The sequence below is a fragment of the Leptinotarsa decemlineata genome, unplaced genomic scaffold (assembly GCF_025532065.1).
Source record: "Leptinotarsa decemlineata unplaced genomic scaffold, Ldec_3_MD MMD2_tig00026294_RagTag_RagTag, whole genome shotgun sequence".
Classification (NCBI taxonomy): domain Eukaryota; kingdom Metazoa; phylum Arthropoda; class Insecta; order Coleoptera; family Chrysomelidae; genus Leptinotarsa; species Leptinotarsa decemlineata.
The window spans coordinates 10,675,615-10,698,385 of NW_027412674.1; positions in this window are offsets into that span (position 1 = coordinate 10,675,615).

A 22,771-nucleotide genomic window follows, 5' to 3' on the forward strand; every position below is an offset into this window, starting at 1 on the left:
TGTCAAGGTTGTGATTCTAAATATTTCATCATCATTTTTCACCACCTGCTTCGTATAATTTCCGTACGCCACTGCAAGAACTTCAGTAATTTCTGAGACTTCAGTGCCTACTATTTTGTAGTTATAGTTATACTACAAGTGGATATATGGTATACAATTTTTCTCATTTTCTAAATTAATCATGCTACTTTTTAATCAGTACCTAACAAGTGTAGAAGTTTGTTTCCTTTTAAAGTTCAATAGTGATACTCCGATTAAGTTCCGAGCTTCAAATGTGAGTTATTACTGAAATTGATGGATGTAGCCGGTTCTTTTACCTCTTTCAGTTTACCATTGTAAGTTTGATGTATAAGTTTGAAAATGTCCTCATAGGCCGAAACTTCAGTAACGTCAGTTACAAATAAAAGTTTTAAAAAACATAGAAAGTTTCAATTTCCTTTCCTTCATGAGTTATTATTCATTGTGGGCTTTCCTACCGGACAGAAAGTAGCCACTTACATCTTTCATACCATTGTTTGTGAATATATTCTCTCGTTTATGTAATTCTTCATTGCAGACAGCAGCTTATGAATGTCAGAACATGCTAGCTGAATAGCCTATATTGTGTGTAGGCAGTGGCCACTCATATATTCGTTTCAGGAGGTAATTATCATTTCAGCAAGAACAAAACCTAGATGAAAGAAAGGAACGGGTACCCGTAACTGTTAATCAGTAGATTTCATGGGGAAATTGAAATTCAACTGATGTTCGGGAAACTTAACAGTAATAAGAAATAATAGAAAACATAAAATTGAAATGAGCAGCAGACATATTTTGGAGGAACTTCAATGATAATGGAAAATATAGAAAACTGTTCTTTTTAGAAGGTATCCTTTAAAAAACTGTAAATAATTTCCGTGGCAACGTTAGTTCAAAACGCTTTGTCAACTTGTTACAACATCAGTGGTTAGTTTCTCAATTTGAGTTTAAAGTTCGTTAACTTCAAGTCTGACAAATGGTTAGATTAGCGGAAATGCGTAAGATAACAGTTTTACAAATGATTGATTACGGAGATAAAACCCGAACACAACAGGAAATAGCTCGCCTATTTCATGAGAAATTTCCTAATTTACCGCCCAGATCTCAAGGAACAATAAGCAAAATAGAGAAGCAATTTCGCGAGCTTGATCATGTGGAGCAGATAAAAGAAAAAGCTGCCAATGCAATGCCAGTACCAACTCAAATTAGATTTAATGCTTGAGTTTGAGAAAAACCCACATACATCAAGTAGACAGGCATCCACTACATTCAATGTTAGGCATACATCGATAGTAAACATATTAGAAGAAAATAAAATACATCCCTATAAAATAACACCAACTCAGGAGCTCATGGAAGTCGAGTTTGATAAAAGATTTTATTTTTGTGAGCAAATAATGGACATGTTGGATAACAATATCATCCAATTAGAAGACGTTATGTTTTCTGATTAGTGTACTTTGTCTCTTAAATGTCATGCTAATCGGCAAAATTGCGGCTACTGGTCAACGGAAAATCCTCACTGGATGAGAGAAGAACACACGCGATATCCTCAAAAGGTTAATGTTTGGGCAGGGATTGTAGGAAACCATATCATTGGTTCCTTTTTCATTGAGGGCAACTTGAATGGCGATAGTTATTTGGCACTACTTCAAAATGATGTCATTCCAAGTGGAGCAAATTTATATCCCGATTCCGAAAACCCTCAAAATGAAGTGAAAACGATATGGTTTCAGCAGGATGGAGCACCACCGCATTACCAAGTTAATATCCGGCAATACCTCAATACAACAATAACAATCGGTGGATAGGGAGGCGAGGATTGATTGAATGGACAGCGCGATCACCTGATCTTTCATCATTAGATTTCTTCTCATGGGGATATGTAAATAGCAATGTGTACAAAACTCAACCTTCAGGGTTGAATGACTTATAAAACGAATAACGCTTGCGATTAGGTCGGTCACGGCTGATATGATAGAAGACAGTTTTATTTGAGATTAGGATGTTTCCAAGACGTTCGCGGTGAACATTTCGAACATCTACTTCGTTAACATCTATAGTTCTCTTTCGTATTCTACATTTTATTACGTTTTGCATTACATTTTGAGTTTTGTGTGTATTTTATCGAATTTCGGTAATCACATGATTTAAATTTATTTCATCTGAATTGTTGCGATAAACTTGAGAGCGATAACATTTCTGAATGGAGATATATCACAAACCTATACTCCCCATTTAAAAAAATTGTGGTTGTATCTGACATTCGAAGGGGGTTGAAAGTTAGGGTGGCATTTTAATGTTGAAGTATGTCAAATTATAATTTACATTTGACGTGTTTCGGGATTATTCTTAAATAAGTACAGTAACCAAAATGATGAATGTATTTCATTTGGCTTTTATACACTGGATGATTTTCACTATAAAAGTGTTCAACAAAAACGCGCGACACGCTAAACAATAGCTTTCTCAAGCGTAGTTCACGCTGCAATGAAATGTATTAATTAGTTTCGATATGGATTTTCATCAAGTAAGTATCTGCCAGTTCTATTCAATTATTTGAATTATTTAACATTGATTGGCTGGGTAAACTCAGATACTTGAAATTATTAAGGTTAAGGTACTTGAGATTGTAAAAACATATATGAAGCATGTAATACGTAGATGTTAGTTAGAAAAGAGACGCCTGAAAAAGCTATTGTATAGCGAAATACGTGTGGTGTTTCCGTAAAACTGCATATTCGAAATTTCACAATGAAGTATTTTTCGGTATGTATTTTCATCAAGTATTAGCCAATTCCATCACATTTACTGAATTATATTCATCCAAAAAGCAGAGTAACCCAAACAAAGATAGATGCGTGATCAAAGCATGATCAACACACACATTTGCATCTATTGGATAAAATAAACATAATTCATTATGCTGGCCAATCAGATTTGACTGCAGTCGGCTGGCGGAACTCATTGTTATAGTGTCGGAGTAGTCAGTTACGCTTTAACGCCCGTGGTGTGTACATACACAGTAAAAAGTATTTCTTTCAAAGAAGATCATAGGTTGCTTTGAAATTTTCATCTCTTTTGGAAAAACTATTACTTTACGCCAATATCGCCATGTTCCACCAGAAAATCACACTTTTTTCAATAAAGAAATTTAATTTCTTGGCCTTTCAACGACATCATTCGTTTGATTATATAATTGCAAAGAAGAACTATTTTGAATCAAGAAAATATACTTCCATCTCAAAATCCACCACCTATTTGAAGGGAAAAATAAACTGTTTCAAATGGAGAGCAATATCAACTCAATCTGGACACATAGTGTTTGTTTGAAATTAATACTGTATCCCTACTCAATTCGTTTGTAACAAGAGTTTTGTGAATCTACATACAAAACTATATTATGATCGACTGAAGATAACAGGAATTTTGTATAGAAGGAACAGGGTTTCTTTTAAAGAAGTATTTCATTCATTTCATTTCAGTTTGAGAAAAACTGTGGTGCTCTGGTCTTTTTATGATCTTCTCAAGTGAGAGGGGCGCAGGGAATTCCGTTGTGAGCATCGCGTACGCGCCAGTATGTGTTGGAAAGTGATGTTGGTGTGTTGCGATTTTGAGAAGAAAGTGTTTTATGTGTCTGTGAGCAGTGCAATTTCTTTCCGATTATTTTTTATCTACCATAGTGGAACAGATTTTACAAGACTGGGGTCTTGAACAGTTGAAAGATATTTTCATGGGTAAGTATTATAGTTAGATAAAACTCCGCTATATCAGTGAGTACCACGTTGTATACGTAGTACCGAAGAGAAAGTGGTAAACTTTGACGACAACTCTTAATTTTGCCCTCATTTCGCGAATATTATACCAATGCTCCGTAATTTTTCACACATGCATTATTACATTTGCCGAGCTCTGCAAGCAAAGTATATTAATTTGAACTGAAAAATCCTCCACGTTGATTCAAATTTGTCAATCTCTTGTTTTGAACATACATTTTATCTTTTTTCAAATAAGAGCATTTTCTCTAAATAAAATTTGATTTTCTCTTAGACCGAATTCATTTTTTATTGAAACATAGAGGTACTTATAGTTTCAACAATAAATTATAATACAAAAATACCAAAATAGGCTCCAGTAGGTATGAAAAGCTTCTATATGTGACAGCCACTTTCTGATTTCAACATGTAAATATTTGTTGAATTCCGAAACGTCTTTGCTTTTTGTAATCACTTCAGATATGTAAACAAAAGCAGAATGCAGAACTTGATCGACGATAGTGATTTTTTAAATGTTATTTACCTGAATTGGCATCTAGTTTCAAAAACTTCATTTGTGTAAAATTACTAATAAATTAATTCATTTTCTTGTCTGAGTTGTAATGTTGTTTATAGGTGCGACTCTGTACAAGCAGCCTTGTCTGAAAGATCACGTGCACAATTCATGATGATGTTTTGGAGGACTCTGTTGCTTGAAGGGAGGGACAGAATATTAGATGTGCTGATCGTAAATTCGATATAGCGAGAAATCGAAAATCCACAATGAAGTAGGGTTTTCTTCTTCGATTCAAAGTGAGATCAAATCTGCTCCATCTTGTTTTTCATAACTCAAGATTCATCTATATTCAATTCTTATTATTTTATTAATACGGAATAAATGTTCTCTCAATCGTTGTTGATGGATTTATGCAGACTAAAAATTTGAAATTGAGTCAAATATAATCAAAGTATAGCATATTTGAATCGTTTATCCTATAAATTCTTTGTTTTCCAGTTCCCACTTCTGGCTGTTTCATTTCAATCGAAATCTGTTTTACATTCCAAGTTATAAACACCCGGTAATCATTCAACTTGAAGTCTCGATTTTTAAACATCATATACTCAGGACTATTATATTGTATATTGTAGAAGTGACATGTTGTTTATCAATGAAATGATTTCGATAGAGTTCGAGTATATTTTCTTCGATCCTGGAATAGAGGAAAAATACTACTGATATTTGATAATTCAGTTCAAAGAGTAGGAAATTGAAAGATGTATTCGAAATCAAAATTAAACGAAGAGTTCTGATGAATCATGAATTCGCATGAACATCTATTAAACTTTTGTTTAATAGATGTTCATGTGAACTATTCTGATCACTCCCATATTGATTTCAATTTAAAGGCCACCGGTAGACAGTTGTTTCAGCCTCCTGTTGGGCATCGTCAGTACCGGGCAGGCGGTCCTCGATTGAAGACAAAATGTGAATAACCATGGAAATAGTCCGATAAAATTAGACTAAAAAATAAGAGTGAAGGTACATAAATTTACAACAAGCTGCTAATGCGTGTAATTATCCAAAACATTGTTAAAAACAAGATTTTGAAATTCCGAATGATTGCGATGCCTGGAAAAAAATTTATTCGAGGTCAAAGGTCAAAAATCTCGAAAAAAATTTGTAATTTCCCGATTTTCAGGAAAACGGTGAGTTTTATCATAAAATAACTTCAGATAAAAATTGTAGATCATAAAATTCTCTACAAAAAAATTATCGATACTTTTTTTTCTCAGAGCCACCGTTTCTGAGATACGACTAGTCAAAAAGTTGTAAAAGTTGTAATCGCCATTATATGCATAAGTATGCCAATACTAATACGACATACATCATTGGCGGTGGATACTTACTACATCGTGTTGTGTGGGATAGTGAAGAAACATTTAGTATTATTTTAGATAAATACGCTCAGTATGTACGTAGACATTTTGGTGCCATAATTACGGTCGTATTTGATGGTTATGATGATTGCACGAGAAATATTAAAGCTGCAGAACAATGTCGTCGAACTTTAGCAACATCTTCATCTTTCGATATTGTATTTGATGAACCCATGACAGTTTCTACCAATCAACAGAAATTTCTTGCAAATACTCACAACAAATCTCGGTTCATTTCAATGTTGAAGGATAAGTTTATTGGCGAAAATATATTGGTTAGACGATGCCGACGTACTGAATATGGAAACAGCTATAGAGCAATTTAATTTGACGAATAAAACTATTGTTGTTGGTGAAGATGTTTCCGTCTCAAACCTACCCATGAAAATGTTCGCTATAAATGGAGACAATGGATTACCCATAGCTGTTCCTTCACGCTGTTCATAATATGAGCCATTATATTGAAAACAATTTTGATCCATGCAAAGCTTGGTGAGTTGAATGTATTCTTCAACAGCTTCATTTGCTAAGTTGGAAGCTGGGAAAGAACTCAGTTACTTCCCTAGGGTCTGGAACAGGTATGTTGATGACATATTCGCTGTAGTGGATACAAGGATAACCAGAATTGAGAATATCCTTTCAGCACTAAACAATAGGTGTAAGAGTATAAAATTCACATATGGAGTAGAAAAAGAACGAAAGTTGCCTTTTTTACATGTATTGGTCATAAGGAACGAACAGAACGAAATAGAATTTGACATTTACAGGAAAGACACGGGCACTTTCAGATACATTCCCAATGACTCGAATCATTGTCCACAACACAAAATGGCGGCACTACAATTTCTGGTACACAGGTTAATAACTTTTCCTTTAAAGAAAGATAAGTACGACAATGAGAAGAGAGTGATTCTTCATCGGTATGAAGCTGAAGCAAACGGTTTTAACCCAGATATAGTTGACAAGATAATCAGAAAATGCAAGTTTAGGGAAGCACTTCGTAAATCTTCTACTTTTCAAAGAGAGGAGAGTAATAACAAGTTTATAGTAATCCCATATGAACCCCAATACACGAGAGGGCTTCAACAGATATTCGATGAAGTGAATATGAAAGTTGCATATAAAACTTCTCATAAATTGCAACAGCTTCTTGGTAATCCAAAAGATATACTGGAAAACACAGAAAAGTCGGGGTTTTACGAAATCAGTTGTCAAGATTGCAACAGCAAATACATCGGTCAGAGCCGACGATCGATTAAAACCCGCTTCAAGGAGCATTGTACACACATGAAATACGGAAGGATAAAAAAATCCAGTGTCGCCCAACATGCTCTAGACAAGGACCACAGAATTGGCGAAAACAATCTGAAACTGATTAAGCATGTGCATGACACCAGGCTACTCGATGCATGTGAAAGTCTAGAAATAGAAAAATGTAAAAACAGCATGAATGGCGATAAGGGACCCATCTCGTTTAGCCCACTTTTTAATCTTCTGTTAGAAAGAGAATAATTACTAAGCACTTGCAGGTAGTTAATTACCGAGAAATTCCATATTGGACTTCAGGTATACAACCTCAGGTAACAAATTTTAGTATATAAGGACTAACCAGACTAGACTAGGTATCAATTTTCGTCTCCTGAAGATGCTAACTTTGTTGGCAAAACGCGCGTCGAGTGCAAAAATATCAATTTGGTGTTAGGGCAACTGATCTAGAAAAAAGTTATTCAAAACAAATAGAATTTGTACAGAAAAACGTTGCGAGTACGTTTATGCTAAAAAATATAAAAATGTATTATGTTGTTGCCACATTTTACCTTTTGACTTTAGTGTTGCCAATTCCAGAACTATAAATAGTCACCCCTTATTGATTCGTATGTACACTTTTCAGTGATAGTATCATTGGTAAAACGTGCTTCATGACATAATTGGAACCTAAATTCTTGAATGGATAACCAGATCGAAATTTTCCACAAACCTCAACTGAAAACTGTTACTCAACTGAAATTTAACTTGAGGTCAAGTCATAATCACTATTTTCAAACTGTTTTGTCAGACTTCAGAACAATACATTCTTTGCCGGTTATTGGGAAAGTTTTGGAAATTGTGCATGAAAAAATTGCTAGGTACTTTACTGAAAATAACCTGTTTATAGGAAATCAATCCGGATTTAGAGAACAACACTCGTGTGAAACTGCCCTTCAATCAACAGTTTCAAAATGGAAGAATGAAATCGATAGTGATAAATTTATACTAGCAGGGTTCCTTGATTTCAAGAGGGCATTTGAAACTATCGATAGGCAAATATTACTTCGTAAACTGAGATATTATGGAATCGATGGAATAGCCTTAAGTTGGTTCAAAAATTATCTCAATGGCAGGTCACAAATAACTAGAGTGGGGAAATGTTTCTCAAATGGAATTTCAAACAATATAGGCGTACCTCAAGGGAGTGTCCTGGTTTATAATTTACCTGAATGATGTAAATTATATACAAAGTTATAATTTTTTGAATTCATTTGCAGATGACACGTTATTTGCATGCTGTAGAAACAGTGGAGCGCATGAATCGATTGTTGAAAAAAATTGAAATATATTTAAACGAAAATAAACTAAAAACTAATACGGATAAAATCATATCAATGATAATCAGTAGGAAACATAAACTGAAATCAATTGACTATGAAAAGCTTCAAGTCGAAGTGGAGGGGGACAAAATTGAATGAGTGTCAGAATTCAAGTATTTAGGCTTCGTGTTGGATGAATCACTAACACTCAATGCACACACTGTGACTATATTTGTAAAAAGATATGAAAAAAACTATTTTTTTTCCAGGATTTTATCGGAAGTTTCCATGTTTTCAAAAATAACAATATTCAGAACCATTATACAGCTCCATTCTGATTATTGTTCCACTCTGCTTCATCTTTCAGATGAAAACAATATACAGAAGTTACAGAAACTGCAAAATCGAGGTTTAAAAATCATCTCAAAATGTAATAGATACACTTCCATTCAATGCATGCCGACTGTCCTCAAGTGGTATGATGTGGCAGATAGACTGTATTACTTCAAGTATGATACTTATCTATAAAATAACGAGAAATTTATTACCAAAATATTTTGATTTCTTCAATAATCAAATTCAAGACTACATGAACCACCAATCAATTCCAAATTTCTAGGACAATCTATGAAATCGTTGTTTTTCAGAGGATTGAATGATTTCAATCAATTACCTTACCACGTTAAAGATTCTGTTACTTTATATTCATTCGAGGCTCAGTTAAAAATATATGTTACATCACGTACGCTATGAATTTTCGGAATTTTTTTAATTTTTATGTTTCACATCATCGAATTGTTTTATTGGTTCGAGCTTTTATGTGTTCTGTATACATTGTGTTACATCGTGTTACATTGTAATATGTCAAATATTTCATTCCCTACCCACCTGAATAATTGTTTTTATGCCCTAGTATAATTGTAATACGGAAGTAACTATTCTGAATACTCCTGATTTGTTCTGTGTTTTGGGACAATATTCTCAGGAACACATTTCTATTTCTAGCTTTTCAGATTCTTGTATTTATATATTATTTGAACGTATTTTATTGTTAGAAGAATTTTTATACTATTTTAATATTTTTTATATAGGTACCATTTTCACCATTGTACTTGTATTTATATTAGGATTTCCTATTTTCAAATAAATAAATAAAATAACAATATCAATGACGAAATCAACTCATTACGAACTATATTACATTCCTATTCAATCGATCTCGTATAAAGGAGTGGGCTCTGAGAAACAAAATTGTTTTGTACTTTGTATCAAACAGTATCGTTCCATGTTCCAACTCGATATGTTCACAAAACCTGCGGCTATACAAGGAAGCACAATGAATTAATTGAATCTCAAAATTGGATTTCTTGAGAACACAAGTTTTAGGATATATACTAAACGATAGAGAGATCTATTATTTGTTCTTGTTTTCTGACTTGTTTGTTCCTATATTGAAGTTGTTATTTTGGAACGGAAAGATTATTCTCAGTTCACTAGCTTAGAGATTCAATAATATTTCTGCAGAAAGGTTTGTTGGGTAACAGGATCATTTTTTTCTTGAAGGCAATTGTTGTTTTGCCGATATTTTGAAATTGATTGAAATCTACTTCTGGGCTCGAAAAGTTGTTCTTCGTGTTGATATTACTATTTTAAAAACCATCATATATATATATATATATATATATATATATATATATATATATATATATATATATATATGATCATTCCCATATTGATTTCAATTTAAGAGCCACCGGTATACAGCTGTTTCAGCCTATTGGGAATCGTCAGTACCGGGCAGGCGGTCCTCGATTGAATACAAAATGAAAAAAAAACAAGAAAGTACTCAATAAAAATAGCTACGTATACGCAAGCGAAACATAAGTGGAACCACCTATTGGTGTGACATCGCCTGCCCGGTACTGACGATGCCCAATAGGCTGTATACCGGTGGCTTTCAAATTGAAATCAATATGGGAATGATCAAAGAGTACTTATCTATTTATTATTTGATTTTCATGGAATCATTTTCCAGCAGCTTGACTGCATCAACCTTTCTAGATTTCATATCATTTCTAGAAACATGTGGATTCGTTTTCCGATGGCATTTCAGGTTAGCTTCCCAAATTTCTGCTACCGCAGTTGTCGGTTGATGGGTCAAACCACCAACACTGACATAAAAACTTGGTAAGTTGACTTGGGTGTCACACCAATAGGTGGTTCCATAATAAGATTATATATCTTGGAAAAAATATATAAATATGGAGAACTTACTAACGTGAGAATAAAATATAAAATGGTTCAAAAACAGATAGAAAAACATTTAAACATGACAGTTGATAAAAATTTTTGGCTGACAATGTCAAGTATGAAAATTCTGAATGATACTCGAATTACTAGATCTTTTATTTTCTTTATCATATTTCAGTAGGTACGTGTAAATTTTGCTAAGACTATCAATATCAGTTCGTTTATTCATTGAATGTTCTTCGTTATTGATATGTATCATTTCCAAAAATATTCTTTTAGTTGTATTGGTTTCTCTATCTAAAATATTTGGATTTTCAAAATTCATTTTATGATCCTCCGAATTAACATGTTCTGTTGATGCACAAGAATTAACATTTCGTCTACAGTCGCTCTTATGGGAAGTGATGCGACTACTTAGAGGTCTAGATGTTTGTCCTATATATGTTTTAGAACAATCCATACAAAAAATTTTGTATACTAAATTGGATTTTCGTTTATTTGAGATTGGAGCTTTTAGTTTACTGTATAGTTTAGATATAGAAGTGACATTTGTTTTAGATATTTTGAGGTTATTCTTTCGGAATACATTGATTAATTTTGGTGTCAATTCTTGAATATATGGGAGTGATTTATATATGAATGAAGGTCTAACGTTGTTATGTTCAACTTCTTCATTGTTATTTTGAAAGTTTGTTCTTTCACAAAATGAAATTCTGTTTACTAAAGATTTAGGATGAGAATTTTGGATCATAATTTTACTGAAATTAGACAAACTTTCGTAAATTTGTGGTTTCGTGAGTCGGGATGGGTAATTTTGATGATTCTGTTTCTTAATGATTTTATTAAATTGATTTTCATTTTATTTGGATGATAGGAATGGTAATTAATGAATCTATTACTTGATGTTGGTTTTCTGTACCATTCAGTGATGATAATATTTTGTTCTGATCTCAATAACTTCATATCGAGGAAAGGAATAGAGTTGTTTAATTCCTCTTCAATAGTTAATTGGATATTGAGATCATATGAATTAAATTTCAAAGTTTCTTCTTTTCCATCTGCAGGTATGGTCAGCATCAAATCGTCTACAAAACGTTTGATGAATGGTTTTCAGTTGTATTGGAACATTCTATATTCCATTCATCCATTCATATCAAAAGGTCGTATTTCAGGGTGTTGAATCCGGTGATCTCGGAGGCCATTCTACGGCCCCCCTTCTGCCGATCCATTCATCCGGAAATCTCTCGTTCAACCACTGTCGGACAGGAAGGAAATAATGAGGTGGATATGCTGGATATGCAACAGATCCTTCTGAAAAAGTCCATGACCTTCTGCATCCATTCGAGTTTCTGGCTCGGGAATTATAAGAGGATCAATAGTTTCTTCAAACAGATCCATTATTGGTCCATTACAGAAATAATGGACCAATAATTGCATTTCCAAAAATTCCAGCCCAGACGTTAACTTTTTGTAGGTGTTGTGTATTCCTTTCCCGAAAAATATCTGAGTTTTCTCCACTTCCATAGCGACAATTTTGTCTATTACCATTGCCATTCAAAAAACATGAACACTCATCGCTGAAACGAATGTTCAAAAAAAATTTGTGATGGTATTGACTTGATGAGACATGATTTCATAAAACTCTATTCTTCTATCATGATCATTCTCGTGGAGCTCTTGAAGAAGGTGCCTAATGGGGATGCAATTTATGCATTTTCAATGCTTTTCTTACAGTCTTGCGTGACATTTTCATTGGTTATGATACCAATCGTGAGGAGCTTGTGTGCTCTGCAGAAAATTTTCTCAAAATTTGAATTCGAGCTGCTTCATTCAGTACTTTTTTTTGTCACTGAACCAGTTTCATAAAACTCATTCACCAAATCAAGCACATTTCATGGCTTACTTCAAAAAAATGAATTATCGCCTATCATGTTTCTCGTGAAAATCTTTGACTTTTTCAATACATTATTTTCATTAATTAATTCTTGTTGAAAATTCTGAACAGAAATTTTTGGGTAGCTACAAATTTTCAAAAGACATTTGGAAATTATGAATGGCTTGGTATTGATACAAAGATTATTAGTCTCTCTTTTTCAAGACGACCCTGACAGAAATTTAGTTGGATTTCAGCGAATACTAATATTCATAATCTCAATGAACGACATATCGACAGGAGAACTCTGGATTTCAGTAACATTTGGAAATTCGAGCTTTTAATAAAAAATGATAGTGATGATGTGGTTTCGGGAAGAAACGTCGGGAAATATAAATGTGATATATCAACAAATTTTTAATTATAATGACTACGAAAATGAATGAAACAATATACATGTCCGTATTTAAAAAACATATATTAATGATGGAATTTAATGAACTAAACGTTGCATTGAAAAATGATTTACTCAGAATATAAAACACATGAAATAAAGCAAAAAGTTTTTTGTCATTTCTTGATATTACTGAAAATGTAGGCGTTAGAGCAGAAAAATAAAATCTGTCATTTTCAGTTTTTTGCAAATATCTCACAAACCGTTGATAATTTTATGGATCTGAAAATACCATTGTGTTGCATCCCTAAAAAAGTAACTTTTGTTTCATTTAACCGTCCTTGAGATTTCAGTTTTCCAATATTCTCGATATTCACGAATGTAAAACCAAAACATGAACAAGAACAATTCATTGAAAATAAATTTGACCACATGTTTATCAATCGTATGTGTTGAAACTCAAGAATATTACAAGCGTACAAAATATTTCAGTAGGTTTATGAAAACATTTATCAGATTACTGGAAGTTAATGGGTTTCCTTATAAAAAATTCACATAATATTTCTAAACTGTTCCAGAATTGTTTATGTGAATCTATTTATATGCTGTATATCAATAATTAAATCAAAGAATACCAACCTGAAACATTATTTATAAACAAAAACAGATTTGAGTGACTATTGATCATAACAAAGTAGAAATGGCATTTTATCTGGAAATACCGATTTCACCTCTAGAATTTTATGAATTTCTAACGATGTCGCGGAATATTTGGAGTTTTACTTTAACTGATGAGTCATTTTTATTCTATATTTCATATTCCAATGCCAACTTCCTTCCTTCATCATCATTATTGAGTACAATATATTATACATTCATAATAATAAAACGAACGGTCGGTGGGTGCCTTGAGTCCACCTAAGCAAATGGATGCTTGTTTTGTGACTTTCCATGTTTTCAATTTGGGTTAGAGGTCATAAATTATACAAGAGAGTGATGACAGTCATCACTCGAAGACGATAGTGGATACTAACAATCGAAACGTCGTGAAATAACTTGGCTTGGAATCTCTCAATTTCTAATTCTTATTTTATTGTTCAATTATTACTTGTGTTTTATTTTACTATTATTTAATTTTTGCTTAATACAAGTATTATTTTCAGAAATTTCTTTTTAATTTTCCTCCTTTTTTATTAGTTCTTTCAGGGATTTTGAATCATTTTATATAATATCAGACAATAGAAGTCCAAACTGATGAAATAGTATGCTTAGTTCATCGCCAGTCACTGATCTTTACTCATATATTCATAATACTTATGTTAATGCTATGCTACTTTAGTACCCATACAAAGACTTTTTTAAGTTCAGCGTAGAAATAGTTCGGCAGTTATTTGAATAGCTGCGAAAATTGAATTTCACTTTTTACTATGACTTTTTATATGTAGCTACAACTTAAAACTGTGATTCTTTGTGATTGTAGTTATAGATAGGTTTATTTTTTTTAAGTATGCGCTGGTCAGGCCCCACACCTTGGGGTAAGTGATCATTGGGTCCGAGAATCATGTGCCCTGAGCAAGCGCAGTGAGCCAAGAATTACAGCTTTCTGCATCTGTCTGGCTAAGATTTCTGCCTTAGTGCGGCAGATTTGCATGATTTCAAGATTATTATTATTTTTATTTTTTTTACTGAAGTATGCGCTGGTCAGGCCTTATCCCCCGAAGCCCCGATGCATTCGAGAAGGCGCACCAGCATAACTCCCCACACCGTGGGGTAAGTGATCATTGGGTCCGAGAATCGTGTGCCCTGAGCAAGTGCAGTGAGCCAAGAATATGATTTTATGATTTTAAGACTCCAAACTAGAGAAAATCTCGTTTTTTTCTTCTCCTCTTTTCGGACGATATTTGTCTCGCCAAAATATCGTTTTACTCTGGTGGTCAAGAAGGACTACGTCAGGCTTATTAGCTTGTATGAGCCTGAGGATGGGGAACGAATAGTTCCAATAAATTTGGCACTTTCCGTTCCCCAAAACGGATTCAATATCCCCTGGAGTGTAGGGCAACACCGGTGTTCCGTCAATACCGTAAAAGTGCCGTAGATGATAATATAGCACTCTAAGGACTGTATTATGTCGATGGATAAAGGCCGAGACCGCATATGCTGGACATACTGATAGCAAGTGCATTAGGGTCTCGAGCGCCTTGCGGCAGGCCGTGCACCTTGTATCAGGAATCAATCACGCGACTGTGGTAGACTAAAGTGTTGAAGACACCATCCTAACAAGCCATGATGAACCCGTCAGTTTCTGACTCCAGCCCACTCGACCTGAGTAAAGCTTCGGTAAGACAAGGTCTTCAATCTTATTGAGGAAGATACCATGCATTGACTTATCTTTGTGTTTCGGCTGAACGGTTTTCAACTCGGTTACAGAGTTGTGGTCACCTCGTTCAGTGTCGAAAACTATACCGAGTTCATCAGCTACTCGAGCAGCTGCCCTAAAGAGAAATGCTCCAATTCCTACTTTCTCATGGTCACGGACCATGCAGAGAAGGGGATCCGAACTCCTGGCGACTTTAAAGACTGTATTCAGTACCATTCTGTCATGTAGACACTCCAAATTCAAATGATCACGGCCTCCCTATTGTCGGGGGAAGTACAACCGTGGAACAGACGATTTGGGATGCAAACTTCTATAGAGGTGCATCATTTTTCGGGTCTTTACATCGAGTTGATACAGCTCCTCCCGAGTTCACTTTACTACTCCAAAAGAGTAGAGTAAGATCGAAACGGCAGGCAAGCATATTTGTTGCAGTTACTTTGTTTTCCCCGACAGTTCCGACGACCAGATCTGTCGAATTTTGTGCTGATACTTGTCACGGAAAGATTTCTTCACTGCTGTTACCTTTTGTGAGAGGCGTTGTTCTACCCCGTAGTCCCCGCATCGTCCTCTTTTGAGATGGACCATTGCACATTTGTCTATCCCGAATTTCATCCCGATAGCATGCGTGTACTCTTCCACCACCCTCAAGGAATGATGGAGATCCTTCTCTCCAGAGACATAAAGTTTAAGATCATCCATATAAAACAAATGGGTGACCTTGTGCCTCCGGTTTCCGGGGGTGCCACAGTTATACCCTCGAGTGTTTCTGAGCGCAACGGATAATGGCAATGGTGGGATGCAGAAGAGAAGGGGACTGAGGGAATCGCCCTGAAATACACCCCTTCTGAAAGTGACCCACCCTGTTTGGACTCTTGCTTGACCAAATGTTATTGTGAAGCGAGTTTGCCAAAGTGGTATCAGTTGTTCAATGCATCTCACTATTCTGTTGCATACCGAACGGCATCTGAGCAAATGCAAGATGAGCTCATGCGGTATTGTTTCATGCCTCACGCCTCATGCCTCACGATAATCGATCTAGCCATAGAGAGGTTGCGTTTATATTTTACACTGATTCACACATCTATCGATGAGCAGGTTCTCTTTACTTCCAGCGACTCCTCTCTTCGACCCTCTGTGCTCATATAGCTGTTCGTACACTTGGTCAACTGCGGCAAGTATTCGTGTGTATCAAGATGCTCGTGAATAACTTATAACACGAATTTTGATTATTATTATTATCATTAGGTATTATGATAATAATAATAATGTGTGGAAAATAAAGTGCCCACTGTGTGAGCACTTTATTTTCCACACAAAATTCAATGCAAATTTTTTGATCCATTTTTCGGTAGTAGAAAATCGACGAACAGGCAAAACACTTCCGACGTTCATGCCTCACACCAATAAACAGCTGGAACTGTGAACAAATGTTCGACACGATTGTACCAACATGGAAAATGAAATAAAAGGCTGATCCAAAGAACGAAGCTCACGAAATTTGATGATTCATCTTATTTTATTAACAGACTTCAAAAGCATTGATTTTTGTTTCGTATTCGAAACAACATCTTCCTCAGCACATGATTGGTAGGAAAAACAGCACTGAATGGTCTTAATGGTCACTATATCTTACAGCTGTTGATTATTTTTCCAGTGGAGAGAATTAGGACGACATTTCACCAGACCCTCATACCATTTGAGATAGGTTCATTTGCTTCACAAAAATAGCTGGACTGTCTCATTTTTTTCTTTTTTTTTCCATGGTAACACTAAAATTTTGAATCTATAATATATTTCAAGAAAAAGAGTTTTCAAAGCTTCCACAGAAATGTTTCTGAGGAAATACGACCAGTTTGATTCTCTACTGTCATCGTTTTGCCTTCATTATTGAAACGGAACAGCTGCTGCACTTTAATACGTTTCCACACTTCAATGTAGACAGCACCCAATCGATTTCCAATGACATTTCATCAGCAATAATTCCAAATAAAAACGTTATTACTATTCTGGAAAGAGAACCACATCTGTTACGATAAACAAGTGCGTGCGGTGAAAAAAGAAATGATTTACACCTGTTACATCAGTATTCATTCACAAGCTATTCATGGAATATGCAAACAATTTGTTTTTTCCATGATAGAGGAAGAGCTTTCACTGTGTGTGAATTGTTGCATCAGCCCCGAAATTAGGTCGGTAGCCGGGCAGATCGACGTGGGTGCCTTGCTCACTCTCTCAATCGAGCGTGAGTCGGTGGTTCAAGCCGCAGGCTGAACGATCGATTTTCACTTGCTATCGTCCAACCCGTGTTAGGAATCACACGTTAAAAGGTAAGACCTCTTTAGTCCTTAGCTGGCACAAGTTTCCATTTCTTAGATTTGTTGTTCATACGAAACGTTTGTTTCATGTGGTTTTGTGTTGGTTTTGTCTCGGAAATTTGGTTGTTGCATTGTTTTTTATTTTTTCAAATATGTACCTAATATGTCTGACGGTTTTTAAGATAGTGATATCATCAATACGAGAAAACTACACTTCTCGAGCCCTGAAGAAGAATTTGATAAAATTCGAAACGTCGACAAAAAACAGTTGTTTTTTCAACAAAACATTGATCCTGTTACACAACCAACCATTTTTCAGAAACATTATTGGATAACTAAATTAGTTAACTGGATCTATGTTTTCTCCAACCCTCTTTTTATTGTATATCAACGAACCATTGGGAAAAAAACAACAATCCAATATATTGCTTTGCTGACGACGGCCCAACCAGCAAAGTTGTTTCATAATTCCATGGTATTGCAACAATTTTATTTTATCAGTATTTTATAATCACTTCCAAAATGCTAATTGATTATATTAGATGATCGGTGAATACAATACAGTTGTAGGCAACGAAAGTGTTTTATAAATGAAATATAAATGAAATATAATTAAAAAACCATTATAAAATAGTCAGGAAATTATCACAGAAACGTTTTTGCAACTAACTTATAAAACTTATTCTCCTATGGAAGTAAATTGTTATGTAGCAGTTTCATAACACTTTTCTGCGAGATTTTTATGATAGTTATAAAACTATTTCTAGCTTATTTTATAACTGTTTCCTGTAGCTATAACGAAATTATTTTATTGGAATGATTTCAGATACTATTTTATTCTCATTGCCATTTTGTTACTCCAATGATAATTTCCCAACTATTTTATAGTATGGTATATTAACTACAATTGAAAAACACTTATATAACTGTTATAAAATCAAATTGTTTTTGCTAATATATATTTACTGCCACCAAGAATAAAATGCAGCATTTAAGAACAACCAGCTGAAATCGATTCCTAATCACAGCTTTGAAAAATTTTTCAAAATTTTAGTTATGTTTAGTAAGGATATTTTTGTTTAGTTATTCAAGTGGGACACCATCGATATCGTGATGGAAATTAGTTTTCCAGCAACTTCTAAATATTTGATTTTTATTGAGTATAGGTACCCCTTAAGTATATTCAATATTTTTAATTCATCTTTAATTTTAGACACTATGATATGCATATATATGTGTATATATATGTTATACTTTCAATTTGATGATAATTCTAAATTGTGTAAATACTGTAGTGGATTTTTCTGTTTATATCCCGAATATATAAATGAAAATAAATAATAACTCAATGGCGGCCATTTTGAACAATTATTGGGGGGTATATAATAGTTTCAGATTCAGTTCGAGGTGCTTCAAATAAACGAAGAAATGACTTGGTGTTCCATAAAAAAACTGTCTGGAAGCTTTGAGTCGCTCTGTAGATCTATGCTCGAATACATTATCTATAAGGTTCGGAGTCCCTCAAGGCTCTATTCTGGGCCCTCTCCTCTTTTCACTGTATATTTCAGATTTTCACCGTATTATTAAGAACTCTACTATTCATCATTATGCTGATGATACACAATTGTATTATTGTTTTGCCAAGAACAACTGGCATGATGCTGTTGCATTGGTTAACGAAGATCTTGAAAATCTGTCGAGCTTCTCTATCGCGCACAACTTAAAATTGAACTCTGAAAAATCTCATCTGCTGCTGATAGGTACTAAACGTAAAAGGGCTGAATTAGTGAACAAAATAGATGTTAGAATTGGATGTGACAAACTTACTATTGTTAATGAATGTAAAAATCTTGGTCTGTGGTTAGACTCAGACCTTAGATTCAATAAACATGTCAAAGCTCCTACTCCATATTACGGCATCTGTATCGCAACCGGGATATTATGACTCCTAAGCTAAAACTAAAACTTTGTGAAACTCTGATTCTATCTAAAGTCTCCTACTGTGACATCATTTACGGACCGGCATTGATTCTATCTGACGGGAAACACCTGCAGAAAATTCAAAATAACTGTATACGATTGTCATATGGGGTGAGAATCAGGTTGGCTTAAACTCGATAAAATCTGGCAACTTCATATCCTTATTGCTACGCATAAATTCCTATCTGAGAGAAAACCATCGTATATTTTCAAAAGGTACAGGACATTTGGGTGCCGTCAATCAAAAATGAGAAATCGGGATACATTCATCATCCCTAAACACATTTCGGCCTGTTTCACTCGAAGTTTCATTTACAATTCCATCATTCTTTATGATGCTCTACCTTGTGAATTTAAGCATTACTCTCTGTATAATTTCAAGAAAAAAATCAAATCTTATTTTCACTGATTCGGATTGATCTAATGTGAAACTCATACCTCTGTGCATCTTCTTGGTGATTCTTTTGTTTATACATATGTGTGTATGTATATTTGTGTGTACGTATGTATATGAGGACTTATTGTGTATCTAAATATGTATATATATATATATATATATATATATATATATATATATATATATATATATATATATATATATATATATATATATATATCCAGGGGCAAACCGCTCCAAACAGAGCGGTTTGCCCCTCTGTTTGGAGTGTTTTATCCACGAATTTTTTCATTTTTGATTTATATCATGCACACTTGATAAAATCTCAATTTTTATTTATATCCTGGACCCGGATGTCACGCAGATAGCTATATCTGCCTACGTGGTCGTGTTGTATGTAGCCTGGGAATTCTAGGTCTTCTAACTGGAACCACAAATGTGCGGTTGGCTCCTGTTGTTGACTCCGTGCGTTTGTGTTGTTTCCTGCTTTCGGCAAACAAGTGTTGCCCATCTTTACACTTGGCTGTGTTCTTTAAAGCTTATTTACATGCCGTTTAGGAACTTGAAGAATTTTCATGGCCTGCTGAGATATTTGGGAAAAACGAGAATTTGACAATATCAATTTTATTTTTTTCTGACTTCATTTGAAAAGATATCAAAAAACGTGTAACACTTTTTCATTGGCACTTTTAAGGTACTACACGATGGTATTTTTAGATTCTATATCCGACGTTTCGTTTTCAAGAAAGCATCATCAACTTTATTTTTTTATATGACCCGAAACAAAAGTACACCATGTATCTGATTCCTTTTTTTATTACGAATTCAAAGATGTATCACATGCTATTGTTTTCTTTTTAGTTTGAAGGAAAATTACATTTTTTCTATTTTTAAAAAAATCTTCAAGTAGGCGTTGCAAACAAATGCTTTGACGTAAATATCTGTCACCGAGCCTGTCAAATTTAATTACACGATAAAATAGTAATTGTCGTTGTTGTTAGCCTGTTTGTCGAGTTGTTGTTTTTAGAGTTATTGTTACTGTTGTCGTTATTATTGTTTATTGTTGAATAGATAATATTGTGTTATTATCGTCGAATATGCCGGGTGAGCATTATAGCCATGAAGAAAAGTTTGACATGCTAACGTGCTACATTTTGTGCCACAAAAATACTGTAAATACAGCAGCAATGTGTCTTAATACATATCCAGAAAGAAAGCAGCCATGTAAGTCCATTTTCTTAGAGCTGGCTCGAAATTTGAAAGAATATGGTTCATTTAAAAAGCCTGTTTTATCTCGAAAAAAGGAATCTTCAGAAGAAGCCCAAAATAATGTTTTACAAGCAGTTGTTGAGAACCCTGAAATATCAACTAGGCAAATCGAAAATAATGTAGGAGTAGCCAAATCCACAGCTCAATTTATTTTGCGTAAAAATAGATATCACCCCTATAAATTTAGGATTTGCCAAGGACTTAAACCAGGGGATTCCGAACGGCGCCGAAATTTTTGCGAATGGTATACACGCGCGTGTGAAGAAGATTAATTTCCCTTCAAAAATAATATGGTCCGACGAAAGTATGGTCACTAATAATGGTATCTTCAACCGCCGCAATACGCATTACTGGGCTCAGCAAAATCCGCGTGTTAAGAAAATATCAAGACATCAAGAACGTTTTGGGTTTAATATGTGGTGTGCAATTTTAGGAACTAAAATACTAGGTCCGTTTTTTTACTATAATTCTTTGACCGCCGAACGATACCATCATTCATTGCAAAACTATGTAGAAGACTGTTTAGATATAATTTACCTCTGGCACAGGTCAATAACTGTTGGTTTCAACAAGACGGTGCTTCTGCACATAATTCTAGACAAGTTCGAGAGTATCTTTCGCAGCGATTTCCTGGAAGGTGGATTGGAACCTTTAGTGAAGTGTCTTGGCCAGCGCGATCCCCTGACTTAACTCCTCTGGACTTCTTCATATGAGGTTTTGTTAAAAACCGGGTTTACCAATATTCTTTTGAAACTGAACAACAGTTACGAGAATGTGTAACTGTCGCATTTAACAGTATTACACCAGAGATGTTACGTGATGTTTTAAGTTCTACAGTTAGAAGATCATACTTATGTTTGGAAAATAACGGAAACCTGTTTGAACACCTCCTTTGAATTGAATAAAAAATGCGTTAATATCTTTGTTGTTTTCATAACTTTAAAAAAATCATTATTAACCTACTTAAAAATACATTTTAAAAATAGAAAAAATGCAATTTTCCCTTAAACTAAAAAGAAAACAATGGCATGTGTTACATCGTTGAATTCGTAATAAAAAATGGAATCAGATACAGGGTGTACTTTTTTTTCGGGCTATTTAAAAAAATAAAGTTGATGATGGTTTTTTGAAAACGAAACGTCGGATATAAAAACTAAGCTGAACTTCGCCCTTCATCATTTGTTACACTGTGTTCAATTTGTAATTATTCGATGAATAAAGCCGATTATTATTATTATTATTATTAATTCGGGGCAGATAATAAAGAATAGTGGCGATGCAGATCATGTTGCACAGGGTTTCATGTTGATTGTACAACTGCAGATTATGCAAAAGACTTTACATCATCTAATTATTACGAGTAAAGGGTATTCGACCACTAGTGGTCGATATTTCTCATTAAAGTTCAGATAATATTGACCCAACAACTTTATGTATTTTTTATTTTTTTCTAAATGAAGGACTTTTAGAGGTTCAGTTGAGCTTCCTCACCTTCTTTGAACATCAGTCACTGTAAACACATCAATATGTGTGTCTTTTGTTACCACGTAATTATTTTATAAATTATTTAAGTAAGGTGGTCGATATTAGACAATTTCGCAAACTTTGGAACATTTTCATATCAGCCTATATGTTGAT